This window comes from Stegostoma tigrinum, chromosome 4, assembly GCF_030684315.1.
Source record: "Stegostoma tigrinum isolate sSteTig4 chromosome 4, sSteTig4.hap1, whole genome shotgun sequence".
NCBI classification, from domain to species: domain Eukaryota; kingdom Metazoa; phylum Chordata; class Chondrichthyes; order Orectolobiformes; family Stegostomatidae; genus Stegostoma; species Stegostoma tigrinum.
This window is the reverse complement of record NC_081357.1, coordinates 53,214,963-53,232,056: the sequence shown is the minus strand read 5'-3', so window position 1 is coordinate 53,232,056 and position 17,094 is coordinate 53,214,963.

The window sequence follows — 17,094 nt, the reverse complement described above, 5'->3', positions numbered from 1 at the left end:
AACAGTAGAAGGGAAAGGTGGGCGAAGAAGTTATTCATTCAGTTTAAATGTGGGTTCAAAACATTTCTGCTTTTCTGTACATTTCGTTCGTCTTTTTGCAAAGTATGAAGTCTGCTTCAAGCTAACTGCATGATAAATAGAGTATTCTGATGTAACTGTTAATGAAAGTCAGTGCATCGTGCTAGGAAGACATATAGTTTCATTTAATGCACTTGCAGCAACTTTGAATATAAGCCATGTATGATGACTTTCAGTTTTCATTGCATGCAGCTGAATGTTTGGAAACAATGACTGGAACTTTACACTTTGGAAAGGATGGCGACAATACAAAAGAAAGGGAAGGTTGCGGGCATTTTAACTATTGTTTTAGGTAGTTTAAATCAAACAATTCTCATTGAACTTTGGGAGCTATTCTGTTTCATTAGTGGTTCCTAATTTCCAATAATTTTGGGTTATAATATTGGGATTCACAGAACAGTTTGGATGGGAATAAAGGTGGGTGTCCATTGTCACTTTAAGTATGTTTAACCCTTCTTATCTATGGTGGGAGTGAGTAGGTACGGCAGGTTATGTTGGGAAGGATGCATTGGTAAAGCATCGGAAGCAACAAAATAGTATGCCAATATTGGCAATACAAAACTTTTAAGTATTTCCTATAATTCATGACAGATTGTTGCTGATATTTGGAGTCCGTAGAATCCTGTACCCGACTTTACTTGTGAGTCCAATTTAAGAAACAATGCATAGCTAAAAAGGGGAAAAAGCTTTCACTTATAATATGCATTTCACATCCTCAAAATGTCTCAAAGTACTTTGCAGCCAATTAAATGAAGCAGTTTTGAAATGTAGTGGAGATAACAAGAATTACAGATGCTGGAGAATCTGAAATAACAAGGTACAGAACTGGATGAACTCAGCAGGCCAAGCAGCATCAGAGGAGCAGGAAGCATGACTTTTTGGGCCTAGACCCTTGGGCCATCCTTCCTGCTCCTCTGATGCTGCTTGGCCTGCTGTGTTCATCCAGCTCTGCACCTTGTTATCTTTGAAATGTAGTGACTATTTTAAAATCAGACCAATGTATAAATTTCACAAATGTCTGAAATACTGCATTTTTTATAGCACATGCTGATTGCTGTATGAATCTGGAGCATAAAGGGCGGCCTTGTATTCATTCCCTGACCAAGAGTGACCTTCCATAGATAGCTAGCGAACTACATCTTCATGGTAACAGGGTTAGCAGGTAATATAAGGATGAGATAGGCCTGGGTTTTGGATCTGTCAGGGAGGGCCGAGGGACTGTTTGAAGAGATTGAAGGGATGTAAGAATTCACTTCAGGGAGGATGAATTGCGTGATAAGAGGTTAAAACAAGGCTGCGTAAATATTACTTGGTGTTCTGCTCATGAGTCTAAGTTAAAATTTCTACTGCTTCATTCTTTCTAAACTGTTTCAGGCAGAATTGTTCCAGATCAGAAAGGCAAGAATATCTTTAGAACGACACTGGCTTTCCTTGAAATTGCTTTCTAACTCTACACATATTCCCTGCAGCTTCCCTTAGCTATTACATTTGTTTGCTGATGGAATCTCTTGTAAATCTTTCTCTGAGCTTCACTGACATCAGTTACAGCTTTCTTTTTTCACATTAAACATGTTCTCATTAATGCATTCAGTTTGTGACCTTCTTCCACATGATGTTTTGCTGCTTCCACAGTTGTGCTCACGTGCAAACAGAATTTATCGCAAATTGTAGAACAAAGGCTGTCTTCATCAGGGATGTGTTCACCAAAAAAGTTACTTTGACTGTGCAGAGACGTGGCTGAGAAATTTGCTCTTGAAAAATCCATTCACTTGTTGGACGTTTTAAAATCTGGCTTCTTACTTCGTGCTGTATCATGGCTCAGGGCAATTCAATCATGATTTAATTGTCAAGATCTTGGGGAAATTCATGGGTGGATTATAGGGAAATATTGATCAGACACCTGTTAAATGAAAAGGGCAATTTTGAACCAATAAGCTGAGTAGAAAATTGATGACAATAAGAAGCATATCCCAGGAAATGGCAGGCTGTGCATAGCCTAGTAATGATTTCAATTTGTTAGTTTTAATATAACTTCCATTGATATTCATTTTAATCATGTTGGAAAGAAATGTTACTTTCACATATAGAAACTTACGAAACTTTTGAAGGAGGAAGAATAAGTGGAGATAGAGGTGAAATAGTTTATGGAGGGTGTTCTAGAGAATGTGAATATGGTGGTTAAAGGCACTTGTGCTAATTAGAAGCTAAAGGTGTAGTGGGAGAAGACTAGGGGGGAATTAGGAAACCAGATAAGTTTGTATAACTTGAGACAAGGTGATGAAGACAAGAATAAGAAGTTTAAATAATTCAGAGAACAGGAGTAGAGTATAGATCAACATAGATGGAAAATGGAAGCAGTCAGTGTAGAACAGGCTAGATGTAGCTACATTAATGCAATACTGTGTTTGTGGCAAGTGAAATGTAATCATGAAGAGCTTCAAAGTTGTCAATTCTAAGGCTTCATAAGTAGAGAAGCTGAGAAAAAGGCACAAGGGAATAATACTATACAGGTGAAAAAAAGTAGTGAAGTGATGGTCAGAAGCAGCACCTAGGGCTCCCTTGTGGCACCATGGTAGTGTTTCCTTCACAGAGTCAAGAACTATGGGTTCAAATCCCAAGCAGCTCAAGAGATGTGTAACAGTATCTCTATACAGGCTGATTAGGAAGAATAGGTTCCATTTAGTGTTCCTAGCCAAACAAAAAGTGCTGGAGATCACAATGGGTCAGACAGTATGCATGGACAGAAAACAACTAATGTCTTCAAGCTAGATGACCCTTCATTAAAGTGGAGGGGGCTGCATTTATGCGATAGTTTGGGGGAGGGTGTTGGTGTGGTGGGGCAGAAAGGATGTTGATAATTTAGAAGGACTTGAATTAGAGGCTGCTCCAGGTCATTTACCATGACAATCATTTTAAGTGTACCATATTGCTTTACTTTATTAAACCAACCAAATCAAACTCTATAGCATGCTACATGTCACAACAATCAACTGTAATGCATGCATTAACCATTAAACAAAACTAGTGCCATCAAGACTACACGTCAGTTTATACATCTGCATTCTACCCTGGTACCCGACGGAAAGTGCTCATCACACTTGGCATAAAGCTGGATCAGTTAATTATCCTAAACATGATATATATTATAGAAGGGCAGAGTCTTATTATCCACTGGGCCGGCCTTTCCAATGATCACTTCAACAATAGGCAAGATTTCATCTTTTTGTTCTCTAGTCCTCCTTGCCTGACACTTGGACTTGGGTCCACTTAGGCACGATTCACCAGTGTACGGGTCTCTGTTCTAGCTATTATGACTGATCTGGCTCTATCTGTGTGGCAATAGGTACTTATTACATGGTGTTACGACTATACTTTTGTGGGAATGTTGTCTACTGGGTTGCTCCCAACCGGTTAGGTACAGCTCAATGCGTCCCTAAGCATCTCCCTGCCTGCTTTTTTTAAAGATTGATGCCCTAACCAACTTGTTCACATATTCTGAATCATGTAATTTGAACTATCAACATCCTTTCTCCCTCAGCACTCCAATTTCCTCCCTCCCAAAACTACAGCATAAATGCTGTCTCCTCCATACTTCACTAGGCTCAAAATGTTAGCTTATTTCTCTCTGTGGATGCTGCCTGACTCCTATGATCTACAACATTTTTTGGTTTCCATATTGATTTTAGTATTTGCAGTACTTTGTTCCTACATAGAGTTCTGTAGGTGCCCTCTTATAGCACAGTAGTAATATCCTTACCTCTGAGCCAGGAGGCCCAGATTGAAATCCCATCTGCTCCAGAAGTGTATAATAAATTGCTGAATAGGTCAATTAAAAATAGCTAGACTACGGTGAGGTAGTTAATAAAGGCAATAAAATACCATGGGTAATTTGATGGTGGGCAAAAGCAGAGTATGGAGGGGGACACTCGTGTTTCAATGGTAGTGTTCCTACCTCTAAAGTAGGACACTCAGGTTCAAGTTCCACCTGCTGCAGAATTGTGTGATAACCTCATTGAACAGGTTGAATCAAAAATATCTTGAGTACCATCTGCCTCAAGTGTTTGATCACTGAGTATGCCTCACAGAATCAACTTGGTTGCAAACTTCCACGGTTGCATGCAATGTTAACTGATTATTGAGATATTATGCAACATAAGAAAAGGTAGGAAGGCAATGTTTGTATCCAGAATGTTATCATGAGACAAGGATCTCCACTGTACTTCTTGCTGTTAACATTTGACAAATATGACATTTCCTCTGGTTATTATTTTACTTTGAATTTATTTATTGATCCAATGATTATCCAGTTTCAGTTTATATTTCTTCTTTGGATTTTCAACTTGTGCTTGTTTTCCATATATTCAGCATATCATTTTCTCTGGCATTCTATTATGATGGATGTAATTTTTCACAAAGGGTCATGTAAGATTAGTTGATAGTAGTAAAATATATTTTATGTCTCAGTCCCACTACTTAGTAATCCGTACAGTACTGACATGTTATGGAGATTGAAAGTATGCTGTTAACTCAGACAATACAGTAAATATTTGTATCTTTGGCTGTAATGTGATGTTGATAATCAAAAGAATACGCCCTTGAGAGTCTAAGTGTGAAAAGGTAGAAAATATTGAAGATGTTACTTGAAGTACACAGGGATCAATCAAAAAGAATTAAGGTTTAATGGCAAATTGTTACAATGAAAAGATAACCAGTCTACAATGCACGACATTATATTTTCAAGAGAGGAAAATAAAAAATTGTATTTATGATTTTAGGATATCTCAAAGTAATTTACAGTCATCTGGAAATACGGCATGTAATTAGCACAAGTCAATGTGATTATTTTCAAGGTGTTCTGTATTTTTACATGTTTTTATTTTTATTAATTAGATATTTTTATTACGACACAAAGCGAGTTCCTGTGCTCTTAAAGGACGGGTGGGGATCTTAGGTCACAATTTTTTCGAAAGGGCAGTATCACCATAGCGCAGTACTGCACTGAGATCTTAATTTAGATTGATCATTAGATTAGAATTAGATTTAGGATTAGGATTATAAGAATCAGGTTGATAGTATTGTCATGTGTACTCAAGTACAGATGTACGAGTACAGTTAAAAGTGTACAATATTGTCATTCCTGGCACCATCTTATGTACAAAGGTACCTTGGTATAAAATTTTCTTTACAAAGTAGAAAAGTAAAAAAACAGTGTTAAAAATTAAATAGTTTCTCTAGAGTGAGGCTTAAGCCTTCTGCTTCAGAGAGAAGAATGCTACTAATAACCGAAGGTCAACACTAGAGAATTTGAATGTAGAATCAAGGCATCACTCTATGGTAAGTACTATCATCCAAACATTTTGGGAGTTTGCAGAATGTTCAACATTTAAATGATTTACAAAAAAGCCCTTTTCTGATGAAGGATCTGGGCCCGAAATGTCAGCTTTTGTGCTCCTAAGATGCTGCTTGGCCTGTTGTGTTCATCCAGCTCCACACTTTGTTATCCCTACTAAAAGAGATATTGTGTTTTAATGAGCTGGTGAAATGGTTTGCACACAAGGTGAAAAGATTTGCTGACTTTAGTTAGTTCTAGTATTGGCTTGCATAATCATTGCTTACACCTTAGTCCCCCTATTAGAATGAATGGAATAATGAAGGGATGCAATTCGTGACAAATATGCCTCAAGTACAGGTGACAGTCCAATTGTTACTATTGTTGGGAGCTACAACATAGTGTACAAGAAAAAAAATTGAAAAATAACCTCAACAAAATTTTCAAACCCCACAAATTTTCACGGTATCAAGTCATATAAGCATGAGCAATGTCCCTAAATTCTAAAACTGCACACAGAAATTGTTACATTATTCATAATAAAGTGTTTACAGAGAACAAGTCTGGCCTGCTAGTGCCTATTTCAGTATTCTTGTTAAGACTTCAGCTGGATCATATAAAGTGTATTGATGGGCTGATAAATTCTACACTCCAGAGGGTGTCTGTCCCAGATTTCTGTAATGCTATAATCAATTACAATCTTAGCTTCTAATCTTCACTGGTAATTCCCTTTTCAATGTTGCCTTACTCAACACTCTTAGTAGCATGGAGTGTCTCTTCTGAATCTTCATACAGAATAGACCCCATGTAATTATCTTGTGGGATGTTTTTTGCAAAGATATTTTGGTAATCATCCCCTTCACCTTTCTCAGTATGATAGAAACATTTGTTTATCCTTTCTGAGATAAAACAGTGGCAATGAATACAATGTGTCCATCTTCAAACAACTTTTTTTGATGTTCATTGGTCTATGATTAACAGATCAAAGATACTGTTGGTGTTCTCATCATTGCTTCTTGTTGTTATAATTAACTTTATCACCATTGTTACCTGAAAATCATTAAGTTTTGTTTTGTAACTTTGTTACAGCCGGGTGTGGAGGAGGAAATGGGTTGTCTTGTTAACCTCTTCTTCGTTGGTCAAATCAAATATTTTTATTTCTTTTTAGCAAGCATCTGTCACACTTCAATTAAAACGCAGTTCACAAGAAAATGAAGGTATCAATAACCAAAGATTTCTTGAGTAAAAGAAAGAGAAATTTTAGAACCAAATAACTCTAAGAAAATATAATAAAGCTATAACAACACAGATATGGATAATAAATTTAAAAGGAAGGCTATCTTGTACAGACAGAAAAATAGGGGTTAAAAAAAGGAAAACACTGCAGATGCCAACAATCTGAAATAAAACAAAAGGGCATTGTTGGGGGGACACAATGCTGGCAGTGTCTTTCATACTTCTCTCTCCCCAAATGCTGCCAGACCTACTGTATTTCTCCAGAAATAAGACAACACAGATTAGAAGTTTTTGAAGCTTTTGAGTTGTTAGCTGTTAAGCCTGAGACCATAATTGATATATTACTGACTTGCATCCAAAGCAGGAACATAATCTGTAGTCATGGGAATATAAGAATTTAGGAACAGAAAAGGCTATTCTGCCTCTTTAACATGCTTTGCCATTCTAGATCATAGCTTATCATGTAGCTCAATGCCAAATTCCCAAACTATACCCAGATTCCATTTGTAACTAAAAATTGGCCAAAATCTGTCTGAACATATTTGTTCATTGAGTTTCCATGGACTTTGAGACAGAGAATTCCAAAGATTTACCATTGTCTGAGAAAAGGTGTTCTTCCTTATCTTAGTGTTAAATAGCTTGCCTTTTATGCTGAGTCTGTTTCTAAACCTAACAACTGGGGAAACATACTTTCTACACCTACCCTACCTCTTTAAGAATTTTGTATGTTTCAATGAAAACATGTATCATTTTTCTAAAATCCAGTCTCCTTAGCCCAGCAACTCTGCACTGACGCTCCAAAGGGCATCCCACCTAGATGCATCCCTAACCTATCTCTGTAACCCTATATTTACTGCTGCTCGTCCACTTAGCCCACTATGCCCCAACCTCTACAGGACAATTTAGCATGGCCAATCCACCTAAGTTGCTCATATTTGGACTGTGGGAAGAAACCGGAGTGCCCGAAGGAAACCCCTGCAGATGTGGGTAGAACATGCAAAGTCCACACAGACAGTCGCCCAAGGCTGGAATCAAATCTGTTCCCTGGTACTGTGAGGTAACAGTGCTAACTACTGAGTCATTGTGCTACCTCAATGTTCAGAGAATATTCTGTTCTCAAGGTACAGTATTAATAATGTTCAACAGAATTTAAGCAAAGCAATTTTGATCTTGTGCCCATGCCCTCTTATAATAAAAGTTAATATATCATTTGCCTTCTGAAGTGCTTGCTATTCTAGCTTTGGGTAGTTGTTGAACAGGGTCACCTAAGCCTCTATGAACCAATTTTTCCTCAAGGTTGTATGTCTGCTTGACCACTTAGCGGTATGTACAGTAAAGAGAAAAAAAAGTGTGAATATAGCTTTGGACAAGAACATTCTAATCATCACCATTTAAGAAATATTCTGCACCTTCATGCCACCTGTTAAAGCCAATAACCGTACACTTAACCACATTGTATTCTACGTGCAATGCTGTTCCTCACTCACTTGGACTAACTAAATCCCTTGAAGTTTCTTTGTATTCTCTTGTTAACTCACATTATCACCACCTTGGAAAATTTATTATTACCCCACCCCATCAAATCATTGATACAGATTGTGAACACATGGATCCAAGCACTGATCTTTATGGTATTATATTGTATATAGTCTGCTGAATTGAGAGTGCCCCAATTATTTCTCCTTGCTCATTAATCAATTATTAATTCATGCTAGATCATAAGCTCCCAATCCCATGAGCTTTACTTTTGCTTATTAACCTCCTGTGTGGGACTTTTGCAAAAGCCTTCAGAAAATCCGAACACATCCACTAAATAACGCTTATCAACTCTGCGAGTAAAAAAACCTACATCAGGCATGTCAAACCTAATTTCCCATTCATAAATTAATGTTAACCTTATCAAATTAACAATTATTTACTAAATATGCAGTAATTATGATGTTTGACATAGGTTCTAGTATATAGCCGATATGAGGCTAACATATTGGTAATATCTTGTTTTCTCCCTTACTCATTTTATAAAGAGTGCAGTTACATTTGCAAACTTCCAATGTGCAGACACAACTGCATAATTTATCAAACTTTGGAAGATTATCACAAACAGAATCACTTTTTCAAAATAATAAAGTGTGAAGAACACAGCAGGCCAAGCAGCATCTCAGGAGCACAAAAGCTGACGTTTCGGGCCTAGACACTTCATCAGAGAGGGGGATGGGGTGAGGGTTCTGGAATAAATAGGGAGAGAGGGGGAGGCGGACTGAAGATGGAGAGAAAAGAAGATAGGTGGAGAGGAGAGTATAGGTGGGGAGGTGGGGAGGGGACAGGTCAGTCCAGGGAAGATGGACAGGTCAAGGAGGTGGGATGAGGTTAGTAGGTAGATGGGGGTGCGGCTTGGGGTGGGAGGAAGGGATGGGTGAGAGGAAGAACAGGTTAGGGAGGCAGAGACAGGCTAGACTGGTTTTGGGATGCAGTGGGTGGAGGGGAAGAGCTGGGCTGGTTGTGTGGTGCAGTGGGGGGAGGGGACGAACTGGGCTGGTTGTGTGGTGCAGTGGGGGGAGGGGACGAACTGGGCTGGTTTTGGGATGTGGTGGGGGAAGGGGAGATTTTGAAGCTGGTGAAGTCCACATTGATACCATTGGGCTGCAGGGTTCCCAAGCGGAATATGAGTTGCTGTTCCTGCAACCTTCGGGTGGCATCATTGTGGCACTGCAGGAGGCCCATGATGGTCATGTCATCTAAAGAATGGGAGGGGGAGTGGAAATGGTTCGCGACTGGGAGGTGCAGTTGGTTATTGCGAACCGAGCGGAGGTGTTCTGCAAAGCGGTCCCCAAGCCTCCGCTTGGTTTCCCCAATGTAGAGGAAGCCACATTCAGTACAATGGATACAGTATGCCACATTGGCAGATGTGCAGGTGAACATCTGCTTGATGCAGAAAGTCATTTTGGGGTCTAGGATGTGGGTGAGGGAGGAGGTGTGGGGGCAAGTGTAGCAATTCCTGCAGTTGCAGGGGAAAGTGCCGGGTGTGGTGGGGTTGGATGGGAGTGTGGACCAGACAAGGGAGTCCCGAAGAGAGTGCAATCGCAGGAAGTGCTACACTTGCCCCCACACCTCCTCCCTCACCCACATCCCAGACTCCAAAATGACTTTCCTCATCAAACAGATGTTCACCTGCACATCCACCAATGTGGCATACTGTATCCACTGTACCCGTTGTGGCTTCCTCTACATTGATAAACCAAGCAGAGGCTTGGGGACCGCGTTGCAGAATACCTCTACTCGGTACACAACAGAAGACTGCATCTCCCAGTATCGAACTATTTCAGCACCCCCTCGCATTCCTCGGATGACATGATCATTCTGGGCCTCCTGCAGTGCCACAACGATGCCACCTGAAGATTGCAGGAACAGCAACTCATATTCCGCTTGGGAACCATGCAGCCCAATGGTATCAATGTGGATTTCACAAGCTTCAAAATCTCCCCACCACCCACTGCTTCCCAAAACCAGCCCAGCTTGTCCCCGCCTCCCTAACCTGTTCTTCCTCTCACCTATCCCCTCCTCCCACCTCAAGCCACACCTCCATTCCCTACCTCCTAACCTCATCCTGCCCCTTGACCTGTCCGCCCTCCCCAGACTGACCTATCCCCTCCCTGCCTCCCCACCTATACTCACCTGTACAGGCTCCATCCCTGCCCCTTTAACTTGTCTGTCTTCTTTCCACCTATCTTCTCCTCTATCCACCTTCGATCCACTTCCCCCTCTCTCCCTATTTATTTCAGAACCCTCTCCCCATCGTCCTTTTCTGATGAAGAGTCTAGGCCCGAAATATCAGCTTTTGTACTCCTAAGATGCTGCTTGGTCTGCTGTGTTCATCCAGTTCCACACCTTGTTATCTCGGATTCTCCAGCATCTGCAGTTCCCATTATCTCTGATTCACTTTTTCAAAAGCCATCTCTTTCAACATTCTAGAGTGAAGGTCATCAAGGCTGGGGATTTGTCAACTTTCAGTCTCATTAATTTCTCCAACAATACTTTTTATTCGGACCAGTTTATCTCAGTCACACATACTTACGAATAATTGAATCTCAACTATTTGAGGATGCATCTTGTGTCTTCTTTGGTGAACATAGGCACAAAGGACTGAATCTTACACTTTTTTGGCTAATCAGCTTCACTGAGTTTTCAGCTAGTTTCTCACTGTGAGTTGTAGAGAAATCTCGTGCTGTACCTCACCAAACTCACCTCATTGACTGCCTGCCCTGTCTGCATGATACCGCCTTGCTGATATCTAAGCATATTTTCCCATGAACCATTCCTGAAGAACTCATCATGCACCAGGCATCTGTCGAGAAACCGGCATTCCAAGCCACTCTGCCACTATGCAGCTAGATGAGTCTTGGAATATGAAGCTGTCACACTCAGTGATGGACTTTGATCCAAAATATGTCAGAAAACTCTCACAATGTTCCTCTAACAGAAAAACTGGAGGACCTCATGGACATGGTGGTACAAAGCAGGACTTTCCTTTTTCTAGAGGACTGACAGAAGAGGTCATGTCACCTTCATGCAGTCCTATAAATTCTGTGTCTTATAACCTCCCTCTCCTGCTATGCCTGAGAAAGGAGCTGGGCTCAGAAAGTTTGCATTTTCAAATTAACCTGTTGGACCATAAACTGGTTTCGTGTGATTTTTGACCCAGTCCACATAATGCAGAGGAATAGGCTAACAGGACCAATGCTCTCTTCTGTTCTGCCAGGTTAGGTGTCTCTCCATTACATCGTACTCACTGTGTCTCTGCTCCCGTACCTTCCACCACCACCTCACAGCCTGACACTTTCCCTTTTGCCTTCAAGTCCTTCCCTCACTTGGTCTTGTTTGCCTTCAACACATCCACCACTAAGTCTGCACCAAGCTTTCAAACTCCTGCACCAACAGCATAAACAACAGTTCCCTCTTTTATTATACTCAATGCTGTTTTTCCCTCATTCATGGAGAAGACAGTCCACAACATAGAGAAAAGGTAGACGTTGCCTGAGTTCAGGCTTCCCAGTAATAAGGAGAGAAACCTCACAGGAGAAGTCTGGGATCAGTCCTTTGGAATGCTGAAACATCATGTGCCAACCGAGTCAGTATCAGTCTTCATTCTACTGCAGCTCTCACATTAACACCACTGTCATTTTTATCCGTTGCACATCATTTCTAATCATTGTTCATGGCTCATTTTCTCTTTTGTCCCTTACAAGTACAAGTAAGATGTTCAAAATCCAGTAAAGAAACAATTGGCTCCAGCAGAAGGCACCTCCTCGACGTTTGAGGATGAGAGTACTGAGATCTCAGAGGGAACATGGGCAAGGCTATTACCTTCACCCCCCATCATCTGGGACACTTTCATTTCACTGGGAACATCGCATGTAAAAGTTTGGGAGCACAATCCGGTGAGCACCTCACTGTGACAGCTCAGCAGTTGGCCAAAGAATAAAATCCCTGGGCTGCTGGCACTAGGAGGACTACTGAAGGCCAGGCATCTGCTCAACTCCAGGCAAGAGGCGATTTTCTCCACATGCGCAGGGAGGTGCAACAGCAGCAGACAGGGATATCAGAGGCTATCATAGCCCAGAGGCTGCAGGTGTATAGCTATACATTGAGAGCTTAGCTGCCTCAAGAACGCAATCATCCAGCTGTCTCCGTGAGCATGTTAACAGCTGCCATAAATGGTCAAGTTCAGAACCCTCAGGGTCTGCTGGAGACAGACACAAATCTGCACTCCATCACAACCAACCTGCACTCTATCAAACCCAGATGAAAATGGCAACGGGGTAGGGGCGAGTTAGAACTTGGAGCACACTGCAATTGACTCTTCTTCACAAGGAGATGGGTGGTGCCAGGAAGTGCCCAGCCTGAGAAGTTACCATACACAGGCCGTTCAAAAGTCTCCCCTAACATACTCCACTGGTGGGCAGACCACCCAGTTCCCTATCCATTGGAAGTTCAAATTAATTGGAGTCATCTCAAGTGTTCTTGTCAAAAGTTATTTCTCAATAAAAATCATTAAAATAAAGTAACTGGTCATGACCAGATTGCTGTCTGTTGGAAACCAGTTGAATTTAAATTATCTGTCACATTTCTTAAATTACAACAGCTACTACAGCTTTAAAAGCACTTTGTTGGATACACAATGTCGAGGGCATTCAGTGTCCGTGATTAAAGGTGCTTTTTTTTTAAGGTCGTTCCTTCAACATGTTGTAGACATCAATTCTGTCCCAATCTGTCTCTAAAATAAACGCATATTGAGTAAACAAGAAACAGGCCCTAAATGACTGTGTGTAATGTCTGTTAGCTGATTTTAGTTTATCTCATTGGTTCCATGTAGAGGCATGAAAAAGTTATCAGAGGATAAAAAGAATAATTTTACTTTGTTCTACAAATATTATATCTATTGATGCATTACACCAAAGTGCCTAGGGGATTGGTTTGCCCAGTAAGCTAGACTATGGGTTGTAATGCAGAATGACACTTGCAACATAGCTTCATTACCTGCTCAGGCTGAGCTTACTACAAAGACCTCTCCTTCTCAACCTTTCCCCGTGTTGGCAACATAGCAACCCTCAGGTCAAAAAAAAACACTATTTGGTCCTTGCTCTAATGGTAATGCTATCTTTTACTTTTACCAAAGCATCACCAATCAGTGTTCTGGCCACAACAACATAATATACTCATTTATGAACAATATAATGACATGATCAAGATATCTAAGTTTCACTCTTTAATGGAATGAGTTATCCAAAGAGCATGGACAAGATCTGTGGCCAGGAAGTTGAGATTTCTCTGAATACTGTGATGAGAAGGCTCCTTTTCAACAAGATCTCCAACTGAAAATCAACCTGATTGACAGTCTTAGCCCTCTCATTGGATGTTGAAAGCCAAAAGAGAGACCCAGAAGCAGGTACATTTATGCTGCTTGGGTAGAGATCTCACTGGTACAGGCAGGTGTAGGATGAACTGCTCAACTGATGAATTGACTTCTGGGACTTAAGGATAGATTAGTGACTGAAATAGGTGTGCAAGGGATCTGGTGATTCTGATCAGGTACGTGATCTTTGAACAGGGTGGAATCAGTGATTGGAAAGGAAGATCAGTGAAATTTTGTTGGGATTGATCAACCACCGTGAGTTTAGACGTTTAGAGAGCTTGTGGTGGTAGTGTATGGGTATGAGCAATGCAGTGCTTGGGAATAGAGTCATGCGGATAGTTGCTAAATTTCCTGAGCACCTGGAAAACTGGTTATCCAGTATTAACTTGGAAGAATGACAAAATCAGAGGCATACAGTCTCATTAAAATATTTAAATTAAGAATACTCTTTTCTCCCGGTGGACTTGTGTCCCATATTTGACTAAAACTGGAAGTAGATGCTGGTGAAGCAGGTGTGGTTTAAATTGTAGCTTTCTAAAAACCTGTTGTGCAGGTTAAAACTCCCCTCTTTGACATTGAATAATGATGCATTTTTTGGAAAGCAAAATTGTAGTTCTCATCCTAAGGAAACCACAAGCAGAACCAGGGACAAATCTCTGAAGGATGGAGAAAGCTTTATTTTCTGAGGCTATGTAGTTTTTCCAGAGTCATTCTTTTCAGCCAATAATCTGCTTTCCCATGTAACTCCTTATTTGGAACCCTCCATTACATTGCCATCACAACTTCGCTACATTTAAAACATAAATAAAGCTCATCTAACTCTTTGTAGGTTCTTCGGCCTCCACAGAAATTAGGTTTAGGGCATTTATTGACCTAAATTTGAATATTGGTAGGATAATAATGCAAATTATTCAGTCATTTGTCTTTTGGACATTTGAATGGATGATCTTCAAAGAGGATTTTCCATTATTCAACATTGACTTTTTTTTTGTAATGCTATATCCTGCCCATGGGAAATAATTCCTGAAGATAAAGTACTCCAATGTAATAAACAACTTTTTTTTTCAAACTAATAGGTCTCCAACTGCATTTCCTCACACTCGGAAGTAAAACCAAATATGGATCTCTTCTCCTATAATAAAATGCTTGTTTCCATTGTAAAATGCTATTTTTCACCATCTTTACATATCTGTTTATCTCCACTTTATCTTGTTCTTTCTCCTTTATTAAATAAAATAGTTACGTAATCCATTCAAGATCAATTGATATGCTTTTCCTGTAATTCGGTAGAAACTTCAGTTTTATTAAGTATGTGTAGATATGATATGTTTGTGTATATATATCGTGTGTGTGTGTGTGTGTGTGTGTGTGTGTGTGTGTGTGTGTGTGTGTGTGTGTGTGTGTGTGTGTGTGTGTGTGTGTGAGTGTGTAGATAAACAGATATGGATATATAGAGAAACCTAAGGGCTTCAGGAACATAATTCTTTGAAATTTGCGGTGCAGGTAGACAAGTGGTTAAGACGGTGTTGAACACGCTTGCCTTCATTGCTCAAACCTTTGAGTATAGGATGCTGGTGAGGCCTCTTCTAGCATACTGTGAGTAGGTCTGGTTGATCTGTTATGGGAAAGGATATTACTACACTCGACAGGGTCCAGAAAAGATTTACCAGGATGTTGCTGGGAATGGAAGGTTTGAGTTATAAAGATAAGCTGGATACACTGGGACTTTTTTTTCACTGGAGCATGAGAGGTTATAGCTATATTTGTCAATTGAAAGTAATGTGGATAGAAGGATTCTCTGTACAGTCACATTCAAATGTTTGACTGTTCTAAATCTAAAATAGTTTCATTTCAGATTGAGCAGATTTCCATTTGCCATTACATTTGTATGTGCAAACAAAGCAAAATAATTATAACCTTATAGAGGTTAATAAAATCATGACAGGCATAGATAAGGTGAATAACAAATGTCTTTTTCCTAAGGTGGGGAGTTCAAGACTATGTGAGAGGAGAAAGGTTTTAAAATTACATTAGGGGCAATGTTTTTTACACACAGTGTATGGAATGAACTGCCAGAGGAAGTGGTGGATGCAGGTACAGTTACAAAGTTTAAAATTTGGATAAGTACATGAACGGGAAAGGCTTGGAGGAATATGGGCCAAATTCATGCAGGTGGGGTAGTTTAGTTTCGGAACATGATTGGCATGGATTATTTTGACCATGCTGTATGACTCTGTGGCTTTATGAATGAACGCTTCTTGCCTGATCTTACTCATCAAAATGGCGACCAAATGTAACACAGAGCAGTTTATTCTGCAAATCAGATTAATTGCCATCAGATGCCATTTCCGCCACCTCCAGCAAGATACCACTGCCAAACATATATTCTCTTCCTCTCCCTTGTCCACCTTCCGCAGGGACCGTTCCCTCCAGGACACCCTGGACCACACTTCCTTCAGCCCCAACACCTCCCCACAGCCCCACAGCACACTTCCCCTGTAACCAGCGAAGATGCAACACCTGCGCATTTACCTCCTGCCTCCCCAGTATCCAAGGGCCCAAATATACCTTCCAGGTAAAGCAACACTTCCAAGAATCTAGTCTACTGCATTCGCTGCTCACAATGTGGTCTCTTCTACATTGGAGCAATGAAGCGTAGACTTGGCTACCGTTTCGCAGGACATCTACGCTCTGTTCGCAAAAAAATCCCTGAATTAGCTGTTGCCTGCCACTTCAATGCACCACCCTGTTCCCTGGCCAGCTTCTCTGTCTCCGGCTTACTACAGTGTTCCAGTGAAGCCCAGCGCAAGATGGAGGAACAACACCTCATTTTCCACTTGGGGACCCTACAGCCCTCCGGACTCAATATTGAGTTCAATAATTTAAGGGCCTAAACTCCCACATGTCCCAGCCCCCTACCCCACACACCAGGCCTTACTACCACATAGCCTGCTATTACACACTCCCTGTTGTTAGTCACTAACAGTCCCCATTAACAAGTATTCACCCTCCCAGCCTGATCGTTAGCAACTTCTTTGTCTGTTCAACTGTCTTTCTCTCTCTTCAGGCTCTATCCCATTGTTTACTCCCTACCCCACCCAACCCTCTATTTTCTGCATATAAACTTATTTTTTCCCAGACACCATCAGTACTGAAGAAGTTTCATCAGACCTGAAACATTAACTCTGTTTTCTCCTCCACAGATGTTGCCAGACCTGCTGAGCTTTTCCAGCAACTTTGTTTTTATTTTTGACATTAATTGCCAGCATGTCTGAGCAAACACAAAATAAAACAAAGATCTATAAATGCTGGAGATCTGTGAAGAAAATTCAAAGTTAAGGTTAAGAAATTTCAGTGTGAAAAATTACCATTTCCCTTCTAGTTTATTTACCAATTATTTTACTTGGTTACTAACTCATTTGTCAATTGACAGTAATGCAGTTTAACATAATTTGACAAATTTTCTGCTGGGCCCAATTTCTCTGGCTGTGGGTCTACAACAATGCCCAATTTTGAGCCTGTGGTCACTTGACTACAGTGT